The 14071-nt window shown below is 36.0% G+C and overlaps 1 long non-coding RNA gene across 1 annotated transcript in view; it reads left to right on the top strand.

Annotated features, from left to right (window-relative positions):
• Positions 1–7056: 7056 nt before the first annotated feature.
• LOC111772770 (uncharacterized) overlaps positions 7057–14071 on the top strand; it is an 88570-nt gene continuing 81555 nt past the window's right edge. The window contains exon 1 of the long non-coding RNA XR_002806792.2: positions 7057–7328. This is a non-coding gene — a long non-coding RNA (uncharacterized lncRNA). The remainder of the gene's footprint in view (positions 7329–14071) is intronic.

Raw genomic sequence — 14071 nt, forward strand, 5'->3', positions numbered from 1 at the left:
TGAGCCTGAACAGTGGCGGTGGTTTTGCTGGAGTATTGGTCTTATGTATCAGAGTCCAGATGGATGTAACTTGAGAATAATTATATTAGAATGGAAGCTCAGCTGATCGCTATAAAAGAAAGTTAAATCCCTTACTAGGTTGACTAAATACACACTTCCATGTAAAACATAGGTGGATGCACAGGCAGTTCTGAGGCTAGACCTGAATTACTAGCAAAGAAGACACTTCAGACTTCAAGATCATAAGGCAGTTATGAATATGTATCTTAATCTTGAAAGAGTGTCAGATGTTCAGTTCACAATTTGGAGAAGCAGAAAAGTTGTAGTCTAAGGCTTTGCAGGCAGGCATAAGGGAATTTATGTCCTGGTGCCATTTTCTGGCTTTGGGCATTTGAACAAGTCAGCGAAACTATTCTATGTTTCTTCATCTATGAAATTGACATGAAAATTCTATGTATCTAGTAACATTGCTGTGATGATGAAGTAAAACAATACAATATCTCATATATGTAAGACCTTAAAATGCAATTTTATTTATTCTGATACCGTTATTAAATGAATGGTCTATATGTTTTGGATTGGGGAAATCGCATGGAATTTGGAGACGTCATGCTGTGGATATGAATTCTGGATGTGTCATCTACTAAACTATTATCTATGTCTCAGTTTCCACATCTTTAAATGGAGAAAACAATGGGTCATATTATCTGGAATATGAAGGATATACAATAAGATAGCACAAATTAAACATATTCTAGGCATTCACCCTGTTTGGATCATTTTATCCTCATTGTGCGTCAAAGTTGTTTCTCTTCAAGTTTTGCTTTTTAAAAAATTAAGCTCAGATCCAACCATCTAAACCACAGTATTTATGAGGCTGGCCCAGTGGTGTAGTGGTTAGGTTTGCATGCCCCCCTTTGGCAGCCCAGGCTTCATGGGTTTGGATCTTAGGCGCAGACTTAGCACTGCTCGTCAAGACACGCTGTGGTAGTATCTCACATAAAATAGAGGAAGATTGGCACAGATGCTAGCTCAGGGCCAATCTTCCTCACACACACACCAAAAAAAAAAAAAGAAAAAATCTAAACTGCAATATTTGCTGTATGATATTTATACTAGATAGAATCTTGGGAGAGTTGATGACTACTGAAAACTTGATTTGATGATTTGGTTTGACCAGTCCATAAATCCCAGAAGAAAGTGTGAGTAAGTCCACAATGACAAGGATCCAGTGTTCCAGTCACACATACCAGAAAGATGCATCTTCATGGAGTTAGGTCAGACAAATTCCACCCCAAAAGAAAGATATAACCATTTCCCAGAGGGATTGCATATTAATATATTAGTCTTCTTTTAAAGCCTTTATTCTACTCAGTCCTTTACAGCTGGAAATATAATCCTAGGAGGACAGTGGCAGAATAGATAGGTAGTGTAATGTTGATTTTTCAGGACAAGGAGTTTGGCCTAGAAGAAGTAGCAGAGGATAGCAAAAGATAACAAGCTTTAGAGCCATAATGACCTCGATGGAACTATGTTGCACCACTTTGCAATTATATGACTCCGGATGATATTCTTAAACTTTGTTGTCCTATTTCTTCAATTGTAAGTTTGGGGATATATGTATATATATATATATATATATAATTGTTTTCTGGATCCAAAATTTATATACATCTTTTTGTATATATATATATGTGCATATATATGTATATGTGTGTATTTTTATATATATGTGTATTTATATATATATATACATATACACACATATATATGTATATGTGTGTATATATATATTTTTTGGCTTATTTCTCCCAAGAGGGAGCATTTAATTCAGCTAATATTCTCACTTGATAGGAGGTACTAAGAATAGTGGTTAGGACTGTCAGTGTATAAAGTGAGCTGCTTTCTGTAGATAATATTCCCAACTGCCACTGCTATGCTTCTGTAATTTTAGGAGTTCGTCTGCATGAGAAGGAACAGGGTGTTTTAATAGGAAGCAAGGCCAAATAGGAGATAGGAAATGTGGGGTAAGTCTTAAAAGAAAGACTTGATCTATTTCTCAGGCTGCCCAGTGTTTTTTCCGGATGCTAAAGTGAAGTAAGGGCTTCCCATTGTCTTCCAGTTGGTGATCTTGCTTCCTGTTGACAATGATGACACCCAGTACAGGGTAGGAACATAGTGTATCCCTGTGGTCCTGCCTGGCCAAAGCATAGTAACTGTCACTGACGAAGCTGTGTTTTTAGATATTTTGAAAAAGTTTTGATGTTTTCTAGGGAAAGATTTTTGTCTCATGGCAATGTTGTCCCTCTGTGATTCGGCCTCTGACCGTCTCTCCAGTGAAGTCTCCTACGACATTCTCTCCATATTTATGCTATATTCTTTATTCTTAGTCATCGTGAATGTATGACTGCATTCAGAAATCTCCTTTAATACATACACACACACTCCCACAGCCATGCATGTGCACACACATATCCACACAGCCACCTGTTTTCACTTGGAGTTCCTGTTCATTCTCCTTGACCACCGGGTATTTCCCTAACCCCACAATTTCTAGACTTTTTCAGCAGCTCTATCATGACATATTATATTCTTCCGGACCTTTGAACCCCATGATGTCATTGCCTTTCAGGTTTCACCCATAGCAATCTGTCTTAGCATCATTTAACATTCAATTTAAACATTTCTTCTTCTGGGAGGTTTTTCTTTTTTTTTTAAAAAAGGCCCCCAGACTAGATTAGATTCTCTTGTGTTTATCTGTAGAGCATGATGTCCTTCTGTTCTTTATAATAACCCTCACTGCTGCTCTTTTTCTGGAGTTTATATTTCAGGTAAGATGAACATTAAAGTAAAAGAGGACACATATCTCATTTATGACTCTATCCACAGTGCCCAGTACCACTGCTGTCATACTGTGAGATAGATATCCTGTATACATTTGTTGAAATGAATAGAAAATTCCTTACTTCTATAACTGTTTTGCTATCTGCCCTTGAATATGTCATTATATCAATAGTAAAAGCTAATATTTGCTAAGTGCTTGCTATTTTCCAGGTGTTGATCTATCTGTTTTTATAATCTGCTTTTGATTGCATTATCTCACTTAGTACTCGCAATATTTCTTTGAGTTAATTTCCCAATCTAAGTGACAACATCTATTATTTTCTAAGATCCTAAGAAAATAAATATGTCAGGCTCACACAATTAGTGAAATATTGATCTGTTATTTGAACCCAGGTAAAGTGAGAACAGAGACTGTCAATTTAAGCTGCTATTACAGCCCTAGCTGACATTTTGACGATAACCTCATGAGAGACCCTTAGCTAGGACCACCCAGCTAAACCATTCCCAGAAGATTCTAGAACTTCAGAAACTAAATGAGATAAATATTTGTCGCCTTAGGCTACTGAGTTTGGGGGTGATTTATTACACAGCAATAGATAACTTACACTATTCTAAATACAATTCCAAACCTGAATTTTGGCTTTTGGTCATCTGTAAAAGAAACGAACATTAATTTTTTCTTCTCTACAGTTTTTCTTTCTTACTGCCTTATTCAATTTCATCCTTCCTTCTTTCACTTCTGCCATGTAGACAAATAATGGTTCTCAAATTCCTCAAAATAGAATTTTCTGTTTTTTCCCTGAACCACATGGAATTTTAAAATAAGTGGGCATCTTGATATGCTGACTACTGTAAAAATGCAGTGGCCAGGCCCAAGATGATGTTGACTGACACAGGAGATCTCATTAAGAACAAAAGATAAACTGCTTTCTAAATCTTATATGATTTCCATTGCAAAGAAGCGTACACAGCAAGGGATAGATGCTGATTTGTTCAGATCTAGAAAATTGTAAGAAAATAGGTTATTAAAGGAGGTATCTATTATATACAAATTGATAACTCCTACTTAAAAAAATGTCTTTGTTACAGTACGTAGTTTTCTGGTCATCCTATGTGTATAATGTGTTACAATCTACAAAGAAGTAATTTGGGGGGATTTATCTTTCTTCTATTTTTTCAGTTGATTTATTGATAAACCATTTTGTACGGACAATGTGTAGATAGCAAAAACGTACATTGCCATGTATTTCTTCTCTTTTCTATTTAACCTATGCCATGTGGTTTGTTTTAAAAGGGAGAACAATGAGATTAATCTACAGGGAATGAACTCCTTAAAGACTACATATCTCATTTCCATACTGACGACAAATGATATTAATATACACTCTTTCCCATTTTCTTATGTATCCCGACAAAAACTGCCATTGTGCAAATCCAAATAGACCCTACGGTAAATTGCATTTGAGTTCATGTCTTGGGAGCTGATTACCTCTTTGAGTCTCGATTTTTCCCCAAAGATTGAAGAATGAACTATTATTTTTCTCATTTTGCAGTTGTTGATATGACTAAGTGAGATAATGTCCTATGAAGTGCTAAATACTCTATTTGTTAAGTAGGAAGCAGAAAATTCATACTAGCTTTCCATTATTGACAAATGCAGTGGGAATTATTTGATTTTAGAACTTTCATCAAGTTACTTCATTTATTCATTTATTCATTCATTCATTCCCTCTGACTCTCTCTTACATGTGGTATAATTAATCATCAGTTCCTCTACTAGATGAGCTCATGGAGGGCGTGGTCTTTTTCTTAATCACCTTTGGATCCAGAGCATCTTTTATAGTACTTGGTGTTCAACTACAAGGATAAATGATCTGACAGGTATTTGGGAAGATTTCCATGAGCACTCAAAAATAGAAGGTATTGACTCTACTTGGTGGCTTGGCAGGGATGGCGGAAAGGAAAGAACATCAGAGAAGCCTTCCAAAGATAATAATACTCAAGCTGAGTCTAAAGTAGACAGGGTTTGAGGCTCCACAATGCAGATTCTCAGCTATGAACTTCTGGCTTTTTCTTTCTTACTAAGGGTTATATATTTCTTAGGAATTGACAACATGGCACAAAGTGAAAGAGGATAAAGGTTATCCTTTAGAATGTTGACTTTAACTAAATTTATGTGTATGGCCAAAGATGAATTTATGTGAAGAGCAGTGTTGTAGAGAAAGTAAATAATTCTCATTTATCTTATGCACCTAGAATATCATTAAATATAGATCTTTTAATTAATCTCATTGATATAACAGAAGAGGCAGAGAAACTCAGCCAGCCTGTAGCAAGAGAGTTCACCCTAAATGTTTCTTCACACTATTTTGGGTCACCCAATTAAGCTGAAAACCGAAGAAGAGTTTAATTATCAAACTACCTTTCTCCTGTAATTGGAAGTATATATTGCTACCAGTGTTCAACACATGAGGTTAGGTTATCATTTGAAAATCAAACGTAACTAGCAAAGTTAAAGTCATTAACACTTAGGAAAAAAATTGCTAACCAATGTGCTGTCCAATGTTAACATTAATTAGTCAATGTGAAAATATCCTAAAGTCATTCTGGTGAACACAAACATATTTGGACCTTTCCCATACGTTTATCCCCTGTAAAATACTGCATCAATACATACTCTGTGTCAGTTTTAATAATAGTAATATTTAGTGTCAAAGAGATAAAGCTACTTGCTCAAGGCTACTGAGATTGGGATTTGAGATCAAATCTATCTGATTTTGCCATATAGAATGACAACACCTACAGAGAGACATCCTTTCTAGTCATATTCTTTTAACCCCCCCGATTGTCTCCCTCCTGTAACTATCTCTGTGTCCTTATCATTAAGAGGAGAACAGACAGGAGGAAAAAAAACCTCACAGCATAGGTGTTATGTTTCCCTCCTTTCTCCATTGATGCTGATGAGATAGGACAACCAATTATTCCAGAGGCCCTTACATTGCATGAAACACAAAGTCCTGGCTACCTAGCGTGTCAATCAGCAGGACTAACCCTTGAGTGTCCAGGTTATCCTCATGGTGACAGCCACAAGTAAAGGGACTCTCCTCCATCAAAATCCTCGGCACACAAGAACAACGATTTCATTTAACGGTTAAAGTTTTAAAAAGATAAAAACATAAGGTCAAAAAAGAAATGGAGCAACTGGATGGTTAAAAAATCATTGAAAAAATACAAGTCTGCAAACCTGTATAGATTGTGAAGTCATTGGAATATGTACAAACAAGAAGTCATGAGATAGTATAGTTTTTATGATTAGTGATACAAATATAATCTAAACAATCAGTAGTTTTTCAAAAAAGTCATTCTGAGTGCTGTGTAAAAAATACAGATTCTGGCACTGTCACAAAAATACTCTGCTTCAGAAAGTATGAAATATCTTCTGGGAATATATATTTTCAAGTTTCTAGGATGATTAATAACCACACAAAAGTATAAGAACCACAACTGTAGATAGAAAATCATATTTGAAAGTCTAAATAGAGCAAGACCCTCTAGGAAAGTATGAACGTGGCCAAATACTATACTTGGTCATCCATTAATAGTGGGTTAAGTTTGAGTTTTAGTGAACATATAATTCTCTGCTGGTTGGAAAATATAATCTCTTTTGAATTTGCACATAAAAATCTGAAGCTGAGTTGGTATTTGACCATGCCACAGGCCACAGCTGGGTGTCTTCAGTCTGAATGATGCTCCAGTATAACTCCACACAAAATATTTGATAAAATTTTATTAAAGTAGAGCTGAGATTAGTGCCTTCTCTGCACACAAAGACTCAGAAGTGAGGTTATTCAAGCTTTTGGCTAAATTCTAAAGGTCAAAAACTACTTCCCTGTTTAAGTGAATGCAATTCTCTTCAGAAATCCTCCATCTTCTTTCAGATGATGTTTTTGTTTCACATTATCATTTCACTCAGAAATCATCCTTTCCACTTAAGAATTTGGAAACAACACCCCTGTGAACGTGTGCCAGATGTAGCTTTTATCTCCCTCCTATGATTAATTTTGCTGTTGTTTTTTTTACGCTACTTGACACAAAAGTTTGGGTGTCTAGAATATAGTATTTTCTCTTTAATGTGTCGGGAAACAAGAAAACGCCAAGCTCTCTTTTGAGCCCTAGAAAAAGCACAGCCCAGAATAATGCATTCATTGTTTTACAAAGGAAAAGTATTTGATGGTGTCTGAGGAATACAGAGGACTGGAATGAAAATGAGGCTGCAAAGGAAACGGAATGAAAAATAGGTTTGTTTTGGTCACCCAGAAGCAAAACCTATCGTGCACATTGACACAAACACACCTAAAACCTAGCAGCCACCTCATACCATTTCCTGACACCAAAATAAAATAAAGATGGAACTTCAGGGGAAGAAGACAAAGAGAAGGAGTGGAAATGAAGCTGCCAAGGGAAACAGAACTGATTTTGCAAAGGTCAGTGCAATATGGGATTGGTTTGGACTAAGCCTATACTCCAGTGTAATTTGCAATATATTTCAACACTTCAGAACAAGCATTTCTAGCTACTTTTAATACCAGCTCTGAGCCATGACTATCTAAATAGACAGTGGGCATTAAAGTTCACAGGGCTTGATATTGCCTGTAAAAATGGAGCCCAGCAGAATTTGATTTTATTGCCCCCTTTTATTAGGCCCATAGCCAATGGCGATTAAAGTGTTGTGCCATATCTGTCAGCATGCATGGATGCATGGGGATTACTTGTAACAGAATTTAAGTCTAGGAGCCAAGTTCCTCGGTCATAAGTCTAGAATACTAATTCTTTCTTTTTCATCCCCTCTATCAGACCCATGACACTCACAGTATCATTGGAGGAACCCAGACAAGAATTCAGACTTTTCAATCTAAAACAAGAGAGCTTATGAACGATTAAGGGGTCAAATTTACAGAGTCAGGGCCAGGGGAATGCTTGGCTATTTTCTGCTTTATTAGCCCTTCAGAATCTAACTTATTCTTCCTAGTACTACCCCAGTCTCCCTTTGGAGAATTGCAGCATCGAATCTAATCTTGGTGGGAGGTATTTTCAATGTCCTACTTCAAAACCTTTAGATGCTGTACCCTCCCTGAAACTACACATGTGCCTGCATCCTAAAGCTACTTCAATACTAGTCAGTTTGGTTGGCCTTCTCCTTCAGCCTTGTTTTGTTTCTTCATCTGTATCTCAGCTTCAAACAGATATTTGTCCCCGTGAATTATGGTTCTCTTTCTTGCTCCTGTTCTGATATGGTTTACAGCTACTTGACCAAGATCATTATTGAAACAGCCTTTGGAGGCACATTTATAATTTATTCAATGCCTAATTTAGCCCATTCACTCCTCTTGCCATTAATTCTGACTCTACTTTTTCTGACTCCTCTACTTTCATTGATTTTAGTCTACATCAGTTGGGATTCCATTGGGCAGCACGTAAGAAAACAAAACCCTACTACAATGATGTAAACAAGTAAGGCATTGATTTATTGCATGTCACAATAAATCCTAGAGTAAAAAGTGTAGGGCTTGTATGGTGATTCAATGATATTAACGATGGCTAAATTCCTTCTATTTTGTTCTATATCCCTAGCATATATCTTTCTTTCCAGTGTCTACTGATTGATTGATATCCTTCCAGGCCTTCTGTTCATTTTAAAGGTGGGAAGAAGGAAAAAAAAATGATTCCCAGCTACACTGGGGAGAGAAGGTATTTAATCAGGGAACATTACTGTCTTGAAAAAAATAAAGTCCAAGTAAGTTAGAAGAAGATAACAATGAGTCTGTCCCTTACAGATTCTGACTGATAGTTCTGCCCCATCCCATTCCACCTAGCTGTGAAGTAACAGTCCTATAAGAAATCTTTCCCTGGCATAGCCCTCACATCCAAAAGTCTCCCTCACACACACACACACACACACACAAGCACTTGCACTTTATTTCAGGACCTCCATCAATTTTCATTCTTGCATTGACTACTTGGTGGGCACAAACAATAGGTCAGGCATTGTGATGACTAGAGGCTCAATAACCTGCAGCTTGCACCCTGTACAGACTACTCCAATAGCCTGCTAATGGTTCTTAGCGAGTTAGTGTCTTAGTCAACTCAGGCTGCCATAGCAAAAACTGTGTGGCTTATAAAAAACACATATTTATTTCTACAGTTCTGAAGACTAGAAAGTACAAGATCAATGTGCCGACAGATATGGTGTCTGGTGAGGACCTGCTTCTTGATTCATAGATGACCATATTCTCCCTGTGTCCTCACATGGTGGAAGGGACAAGGGAGCTCTTTGACGTCTCTTTTATAAGGGTACTAATTCCATTCAAAGAGCCCCACCCTCACAACCTAATCATATCCCACAGACCCCACTTCCAAATACCGTTACACTGGGGACTAGGTTTCAACATATGAATTTTTTAAGGGGCAACAAACATTCAGTCTACAGCGGGTAGTAACTATACAATTGCCGTATATTTTATGTGGTTCAGGCAGCTTCCTGCAGCGTTAAGTACATAGGCATCAGGAATTGACTAATGTGAGTTTCAATTAAAGGCAGAGCTAAGTGAAGTTAATTACTGAATCTCTTTGAGATGCCATTTCTATATTTATAAAATGGGGTAAATAATTTCTACCACCAGGGCCGTTGTGAGTTAGAAATATACCACAGCATGTGAAGTATCTAGCACAATGCTCAATACAGATTGGGTTCTAAATACACTCTTTTTAGACATAAGTGGACAACTTGCTCAGAAGTCATAGAGTGCTTCACCTAAGCAAGGACTTTCGTCCACTCAAGTCAGTTTCATCTGGCTAAAGTCTACTAATGTACAAAGATTTAAATCTTTCATCATCTTCCACAGAAAGCATTTCTTGGCTTCCTGTGGAGCCATTTCTGTCTGCACTTAAAAATAACTCTTTGTATTTCTGTCTCCAAAACAAGGCTTTGAGCCTTGTATGGACTCATTATTTACCCACAGCATTTAACATAATGTCTGGTGTGTTGTGGCCATTCCATGAATGTCTGCTTCACTGAACATAAATATCCTATTCACAAATATTCTGCTAACAATAATACGTTAAGCCCAAGTATATTCATGTACAAACAAATAAGAAGATAAAAATTTCCATGGTATTGTTGTGAGGACTCAATGAAAAAAAATGCATGTAAAATTCAAATATGGTTTCTGGAACTCAATTAATTGCTGCTTTCTCTTAGCTCTAAATTTTAAGACAATACGCTGAATTTATTAAATGTATAAATGTGCTCTAACCGTTTAACCATATTACTTAATGATTAAAGCTTATCACTTATACAATAAACTCATCAACCAAGTGTGTGTTTCTAAAATACTCAGCATTAATGATGTGGGCACTTTGATCTTGCACATAAGCCTATAGTTTTCATATAAGCCTACAAAACTCTGCCCCAAATGGCCTGGCCACTGATAGATCCATCAATTCCTTCAAAAATTCACAAGATCTAAAAGGAATGGATACATGAAGGTGAACTCTGTCATATTCTAGTTCCATTTTAAGAAATTTAGGAATCTGAAACATAGCAAATCAAAATATGTATGATTAAACAGGCGAGATATTTCAAATTACTTCTGCTTCAGATCTCCACGAAAATTTCAGGGTAAACAGAAAACTGGAATTTATTAATTCCTATCATCTCTTTCCAAATAATTAATTTAATTAAGGTTATTTAGGCCATTCCTTTTATCTTTCAAACTTTTTGAAAAATTTATCTCTCCGGCTTGTTATAACCAGAAAATTCTGTAGGTCATGTGGTTTATTTAACCAAATTCTGATTATTTTCCACTTTAACATATTTATATACTTTAACCCGATAATTCTAAGAATTGATCCTAAGACAAATATCAGAGATGCATACACAGATTTGTGTTTTAAGATGTCGTTTGTAAATGCATTTTGGTTGTATCTATTTCTCCCATTTAAATACATATGCAATATTTTGAGATGTGTTAAGTAATTTATAATGAGATCACAAGGTGAAGCATTAGGCATGCATTTAAATTTATGTTTGTGAATATTATGTTAATGACTTCAGAAAACCTTTATGATATATTAAAGTGAAAAAAGCAAGATACATATTTTATTTAGTTTCAGTTATGCTGTATATGTGATTTTGATTGTATAGGAAAAATACTAAAAGGACGTATATTATAATGGTAACTGTGATTATAATTTTTAAATTGATGGGATTATAATTGATATTAATTTTTGTGTGCCTTTTTTGAATTTTCTGCAATGAGCATATATTACTTTTGTAATATGAAAAATAAACATTTTTAATAACACTGACTGTTTAGGTTCATATTGAACACATTGAAATAAATTTTCCATAAAGACCTTTTAGAGAATATAGAGGGTGAAAAGTATAGACAAACTTCTCTATTATAGATAGTGATCATTCAAATGATGGGAGCTCAAACTGTCTCTAAATGGAACATGATTTGACAAAGCTCCCATGATTATTTTTCCCAAACTAGATTTCTAAAAAGATCTTTGATCTGTTAGCCTTGCCATGATCATGTATAAGATAAATCATATGTTGTCTTGGTTGCTTTCACCATATTAAAGATTATTTACTGGAATCTGTAGATTTTGCACTTTACAGTGCCAGAGATTACTGTTTGTTTTTGGGAATCAATTGCTATTTTTATATCCATACTGAAGCAGTGCCTACCCTGCAGGAATCTTTAATTGCTCTTGAGTATTTTACTACCCTTCCTCTGCTACAAGGTCTAGATTTCGGTCTCATGCCGGAGTTTTGTTGCACAGTCTCGGGTGGCCTTTTGCCATGGCCATTACTTACCAATTTTACTCGTCTCTCTATTTCTGATTTTATTCCTTTTGGACTTGATTTCTTGCTGCTCCTGACACCTGCTCCAGCCTGATAAACTGACAGCTCCAATTGTAAATCTTGCCCTGATGCTTTTCTTTTCCTGGGATGGAAAATAGTGTGTTCCAATGGGTTATAACACTTTAGCAAACATTAGAAATCCTGTCCTTTTCACTTTGGAACTCTATTGTTTAGAAATAGACATGCTGCTTCCTTTGTCTGGTCAATCTCGCCCTATCTGACTCTTACCCCTCCAACAAGCTCAATTCAGGTGACATCTCAAGGCAGCGACTTTGACACCCTCCTCAGGAATATTCCTAGGCCTGTCCAAAGTCTAGGTTATATGGTCTGCTGTATGTTCTTATAGATCCTGTGCTCCATTTCATCAGAACACTACCCCCACTATAATCACTTGTAATTATCTGTTTGACAGTGTTTCTTGTGATTAACCACTGGTTTCTCTTTTTCTCTACTTCATACACAAAAAATACCCAATACGTATTTATTGAGTAAATGATCAAGGAATGAAATAAGCAGAATAGGCAAAAAACAAGGGAAACTGACCCCAGGAGATTTACTCTCAGAAAAAGTACAGCACTCAAATTCAATAAAGCAAACTCTAATTCCGAAGACGAAAAAAGCAGTGATGCAAATGAAACATCTAAAAGTGTGCCTTGCGTGTGCAGATTTCCGTACACTTCCTGTACACAGTGACGCCCTCCTTGGCAGAGGTACCTGCATTGGACTCTGACATTGCCCATGAATATTCTGATTAAAATCCCGGCTTTTAGAAACCAGATGTCCTTAGCAGATTTTACTCAATTTAAGTTTGCAATTTAGTTCTCCTTTGGAAGTTTCAGTGCTGAATTATCACGGATATTTCTAGCTGGAGGCATCCGAGGTCTATAATGAGGTGGAGGTGAATGACACCATTTGGTAGAGGGAATAATTTGCTGATTCCAGGGTTTATAAAACATTGTTACCTGTTTCTTTGCTCCCCTCTTTTTCCCTTATGATCAAGACAAATATATAAATGATTCTGACATTTTTTCCTTCTTGCCATAAATTTTTTTTCCCCTAAAAACTGACCAGCTTTCCTTTCAATAATGTGCATGTGGCAGACCCATATTTTAACATGTTTTCTACAGTAAACAGCCCCAGGATGACTATAACTGGGACTCTATTTCCTAGGTCATGTTGGAGATGAGATTTTCATTTGCTATATGCGCCACTTAAAAAGAAATACATGTTTTGTTTTCATAATAAAATTAGCATAGGCTTCTTAAATACAATTGTCAAAATAGAGAAAACTAGGAATAACTGAAAATACACACTCAGTCCTACTATGCAAATTCAATTATTAATATTTTTAAGTTATTTGTTCTGTTCCTTTGTTCTGTGCAGCTTTATATTCTTGGGATAATGTTTGCACATAAAATTCAAATTTATTTTACTTAACATTACCATACAGCTTGGGTTCAAATTCCAACTCAGCTGCTTGCATGGTGTTATTGATTTTGTTAAGTTGTGTAGTCTATCTGTAACACTGCTTCCTCATCTGCAACATAGGGTTCATAATAATGGCTACCTCTCAATAGTCTGTGAGACAATATAAGTAAAATGCTTATAACAGATTTTCCTAGTAAAAATTATGGCAATGATAACAATAGTAATAATTTAGAATAGCTTAATACTGTTTCAGTGCCAGGCACTGCTCTAGATAAATTCCTCCTCTGAAGATGGATGATAATGTTATGGGAAGATTGTTGACTTCCAGGAAAGTAAGGTCTGGTTTTGGAATTGCTACTTTAAGCTGTCTAACTTAGATGAATTCACTTCACTAATTTTGACATCATTTCCTAACAAAGATTTTAATGAGTGTAAAAAAGATGATTGCTAGTGGCCTTCCTTCCTCTATGCCCAAACAAATATGTCAACTCCTAATCATGAGAGTTACTACAAATTACACCCCAAAGGGGGTGGAGAGAAGAGAGAGAGGAGATCTGTTTCAACAGGGTGCGAATCGGTGCTGGGTTGAAAGAGGCGTCATCATTTTAGACACCTTTTCTTAATGTCTCCTTCTGGGTTAGGGGTTTAACCTCAGATCATCGGCCTGCTTTAGCTCTTTATTTAACACCAAATATTTGTAGTATTTGTTTAAATGTTTGTTTACTTCCCCAAACTCTCCAACTTTAGATTGGTATATTGTTGTTCTCCTTTTAAAAATTATACTAGCAAACATTTTAGGTTTTATTTAAAAATAATCTGTTGCAATTTGGAAGATCCATTTTCTGTAGAGAGAAGAAAACGCACAATGGT

The sequence above is a fragment of the Equus caballus genome, chromosome 3, assembly GCF_041296265.1.
Source record: "Equus caballus isolate H_3958 breed thoroughbred chromosome 3, TB-T2T, whole genome shotgun sequence".
Classification (NCBI taxonomy): Eukaryota; Metazoa; Chordata; class Mammalia; order Perissodactyla; family Equidae; genus Equus; species Equus caballus.